General features: G+C 53.6%; 1 non-coding gene across 1 annotated transcript in view; it reads right to left on the bottom strand.

Moving 5' to 3' along the window:
• LOC124732892 overlaps positions 1-825 on the bottom strand; it is a 1,909-nt gene extending 1,084 nt beyond the window's left edge. Inside the window, exon 1 of the ribosomal RNA XR_007008846.1 lies at positions 1-825. This exon is cut by the window's left edge and continues 1,084 nt beyond it. This is a non-coding gene — a ribosomal RNA (small subunit ribosomal RNA).
• Positions 826-5,000: the final 4,175 nt, after the last annotated feature.

Raw genomic sequence — 5,000 nt, forward strand, 5'->3', positions numbered from 1 at the left:
CGAGACACTCAATAAAGAGCACCCTGGTAGGATTTCAACGGGGTCCGCCTCGGGACGCACGAGCACGCACGGGGCGGTCGCACGCCTTCGGCTCGCCCCACCGGCAGGACGTCCCACGATACATGCCAGTTAAACACCGACGGGCGGTGAACCAACAGCGTGGGACACAAATCCAACTACGAGCTTTTTAACCGCAACAACTTTAATATACGCTATTGGAGCTGGAATTACCGCGGCTGCTGGCACCAGACTTGCCCTCCAATAGATACTCGTTAAAGGATTTAAAGTGTACTCATTCCGATTACGGGGCCTCGGATGAGTCCCGTATCGTTATTTTTCGTCACTACCTCCCCGTGCCGGGAGTGGGTAATTTGCGCGCCTGCTGCCTTCCTTGGATGTGGTAGCCGTTTCTCAGGCTCCCTCTCCGGAATCGAACCCTGATTCCCCGTTACCCGTTACAACCATGGTAGGCGCAGAACCTACCATCGACAGTTGATAAGGCAGACATTTGAAAGATGCGTCGCCGGTACGAGGACCGTGCGATCAGCCCAAAGTTATTCAGAGTCACCAAGGCAAACGGACCGGACGAGCCGACCGATTGGTTTTGATCTAATAAAAGCGTCCCTTCCATCTCTGGTCGGGACTCTGTTTGCATGTATTAGCTCTAGAATTACCACAGTTATCCAAGTAACGTGGGTACGATCTAAGGAACCATAACTGATTTAATGAGCCATTCGCGGTTTCACCTTAATGCGGCTTGTACTGAGACATGCATGGCTTAATCTTTGAGACAAGCATATGACTACTGGCAGGATCAACCAGGGAGCTGCGTCAACTAGAGCTGAGCAGCCGGCCGCCCGGGAGTGTGTCCCGGGGGCCCGCGCGAACACGCAAGCGTCCGCTCAATCATTCTGCAAACAGGAGGAGGCTGAGCTCCCCTGCACAATACACCTCGAAACCCTCTCAGGTCCCGGCGGCGCGCAGCGCCGTCCCAAGTACTTGGTCGGGTTCGAGAGAGGCGCAATCGCCCGGAGTTAGGCGAGTAGACGCTTTCGGTGCGACCACCCGTGCTCCCAACTGAGCTTGCCGCTGCCGACAGAGGCCCGGGAGCGTGCTGTCGTGGCATTGCCGGCGGGAGACAACACGCGCCACCTACGGTGACCGGCAGCTCCAACGCCAGCGCCACAGAAGGACAAAAGCCCCACTTGGGTGCCGAAGCGAACTCTCCCAGCACAGCGCACGCGCCAACACATCCGCACAGCTGCGATACAAACCACCAGCGAGAACCGCTGGGGCGACCGAGCAGCAGACGGCGTCGCGGCGCCGAGCGCCGGGCGGCAGCGCATCCTCAACGCACACAGTCCTCAATCGGACCAGCACACTGAAGATGTCCACCGCGCTTCGCACCGGGCCCGCGAGGACCTACTTTGGCCGCACGGCGCCGCGCGCAGGGTGCGCCGGCGCGCAGCTGCGACGCCTGCCGCGTCCGTCGGCCGGCGCGCCTGCCACTGGCCGCCCCCACCAGCCGGCTGTAGCGCGTGCGCCCACGCACCGCGCGGCCAGCACGCCGGGAGGCGCCCCCTCACCGGCCGGGGACGGTCCCACCCAGCCACCGCCGCGTATCGCTTCACACCCAGATGCCGTTCAGTTTCGTCGGCATGGTGGGTATCGCTGGAACAACCGGTTAGTACCTCAACCTATCGTCGCCATCACCGATTCACCCCTAGCGAGAACAACCGCACCACAACAGGTTACCATTTGTTCATTTGCGTAACTTCACCAGAAAACGCAGGCGTCCATCGCCATTTGCAACTTCCACGATTATTGCATGCCTGTGTCAGGTGTCACGCCACACTACGTCTGCCCACATACACGCAACAAAATGTGCACGCCTAGACAATACGTGGAAGGTGGCCCCCGTACGTATGCGATGTCCATTGCTCGAACGACTGTCAACCGGCCTCTGTAGCATGTCGCAGATATGGAACGCGGTGCACCATGCCATCACGGTGTGTGAGGAGAGACGACTAGGTCCGAATACATCAACAGACAGCTCATGCTGATCGCCATCCACGGCGTCCGTTCCTCCCACACGTCTCTATGGCGTACCACACTGCAATCCAGCTCTCATAGGGAGACGACACGTAGCTGCGTGCACAATATTTGCACTGTATGGTCCGCCGTTTTTGGGCGCAGTCGTTGTACGGTCACACATGTGCCACGATGTATCATTCAGTACATAAGGACGAATGTGCAGTACAGATTGTGGTTTACGCGTACGACATTAGCGGACAGTTGACACAGGCCGCACCACAACGTAGCCTGAGTACGTCGCATGCGGAGGGCATTGAACATGCAAAGTTCTCACCAACCAGCTTGCGAAGGCAGGGGGCAAGGTGGGGACGTGGGGAGGGGCGGCATGTACGTCCTGCTGCCATCCACATTACAGTGTACAGCAGGAGCATGTGGAAAGTGAGCAAGACTTGCAAGGTGTTTAACATGAAGCGATACACAGGGGAGCGGGGAGTGCGAGTAGCGAACTATATTGCGAGGGTTGCGGGTGGGCAACACTACACTAATTGAACGAGTCGTATAACAATTACAGAGCAGGTTTAGGCGACAACGTGGGTTACGTTAGGCGACAACGTGGGTTAGGTTAAGGCACGACGTGGGTTAGGTTAAGGCACGACATGGGTTAGGTTAAGGCACGACATGGGTTAGGTTAAGGCACAACATGGGTTAGGTTAAGGCACAACATGGGTTAGGTTAAGGCACAACATGGGTTAGGTTAAGGCACAACATGGGTTAGGTTAAGGCACAACATGGGTTAGGTTAAGGCACAACATGGGTTAGGTTAAGGCACAACATGGGTTAGGTTAAGGCACAACATGGGTTAGGTTAAGGCACAACATGGGTTAGGTTAAGGCACAACATGGGTTAGGTTAAGGCACAACATGGGTTAGGTTAAGGCACAACATAGGTTAGGTTAAGGCACAACATGGGTTAGGTTAAGGCACAACATGGGTTAGGTTAAGGCACAACATGGGTTAGGTTAAGGCACAACATGGGTTAGGTTAAGGCACAACATGGGTTAGGTTAAGGCACAACATGGGTTAGGTTAAGGCACAACATGGGTTAGGTTAAGGCACAACATGGGTTAGGTTAAGGCACAACATGGGTTAGGTTAAGGCACAACATGGGTTAGGTTAAGGCACAACATGGGTTAGGTTAAGGCACAACATGGGTTAGGTTAAGGCACAACATGGGTTAGGTTAAGGCACAACATGGGTTAGGTTAAGGCACAACATGGGTTAGGTTAAGGCACAACATGGGTTAGGTTAAGGCACAACATGGGTTAGGTTAAGGCACAACATGGGTTAGGTTAAGGCACAACATGGGTTAGGTTAAGGCACAACATGGGTTAGGTTAAGGCACAACATGGGTTAGGTTAAGGCACAACATGGGTTAGGTTAAGGCACAACATGGGTTAGGTTAAGGCACAACATGGGTTAGGTTAAGGCACAACATGGGTTAGGTTAAGGCACAACATGGGTTAGGTTAAGGCACAACATGGGTTAGGTTAAGGCACAACATGGGTTAGGTTAAGGCACAACATGGGTTAGGTTAAGGCACAACATAGGTTAGGTTAAGGCACAACATAGGTTAGGTTAAGGCACAACATAGGTTAGGTTAAGGCACAACATAGGTTAGGTTAAGGCACAACATAGGTTAGGTTAAGGCACAACATAGGTTAGGTTAAGGCACAACATAGGTTAGGTTAAGGTACAACATAGGTTAGGTTAAGGTACAACATAGGTTAGGTTAAGGTACAACATAGGTTAGGTTAAGGTACAACATAGGTTAGGTTAGGTTAGGTTACACGTTGTTGTAAGGAAAGGTGTAGGGGGGGGGCGGGGGCGGCAGGTTCGTTGATAGTGATTATAGTAAGTGAATGCTTGTGACATGATCAGATTTGTCACGTCAGGATGCACCTTTGGCTTATTAGAGGCGGCGCTCCAATTCTATGCTTGTGTCAGACCTGTGTCTTTGACTCATGTCATTGTTTGTGCGCTGTGACAGGAGGTACTATTGTGATGTTGGGTGCACCGTTGTATAGGACATGTGTGGGTGTTGGTGCCTGATCTGCGCAATGGTGGATGTCGAAAGGGTGGGATATTGTATTTTCCGCATGGACCTCCTGGTCTGGTTGTGATAGTGTGGATTGTGTAATGTGGCGGAGAGGATGCACTGGATGTTGTTCCATGCTGGTGCTTACATATTGTATGTGCGCCCGTTAGAAGCAGAGAGTGGTGCGTGATCAGAGTGGCTGGCTGACGTGTGGTTCCCATTGTGGGCAGACTCTTTCAGCATGTATACGGACAGTTGTATATATATTCTGTAGTTTGATGGCTCTGCATTGATTACTAATCAGCGCCGTGTGTACGGGTAATCTGGTTCCAGTCCAAAATGTTCCATCTGTGTACATTAGTGACAAAGACTCCCCTCATGCAGTGGGGCTCGGTCTGTTATAACTCTTCCGCGTAATATATTTGCCCCACGTTTTTGCGACTGCGAGTGCGAGTGCAACGCGCATGGGGACCGACATGCTGATGGCTCGGTATCGGACGCCGTACAGTGAGCAACGCGATCGCGTCTCTCGCTCGTAAGTGGTACAGGTCGCGGCTCATGTATAGGGACAGCGGGAATGTCGCATATTGGCAATAACTCTTCATGAAACGCACGTTATAGGGGTGGATTGCACTTTACGAGTGCGGGAAACGTCCGCCGTTCATCCGCTGGAGGTGCGCGTTTGGCGGTTGGGGTGGTGCACGAACGGGTGCGGGTGGAGTCATTGCCGGTCCACGGCTTCGTGCGGCAGAGCCACTGGAGATTGGGTGCTATGGTCGACAGAGGCTGCAGGCTTTGTGGGTGGCGTCGAAAGGCGGGCACTGTGGCGCCATCGCTGTCTTAATCGGCTTGGCGTCGCATAGATGGCGGTA

Source organism: Schistocerca piceifrons, unplaced genomic scaffold (genome assembly GCF_021461385.2).
Source record: "Schistocerca piceifrons isolate TAMUIC-IGC-003096 unplaced genomic scaffold, iqSchPice1.1 HiC_scaffold_1369, whole genome shotgun sequence".
Classification (NCBI taxonomy): Eukaryota; Metazoa; Arthropoda; class Insecta; order Orthoptera; family Acrididae; genus Schistocerca; species Schistocerca piceifrons.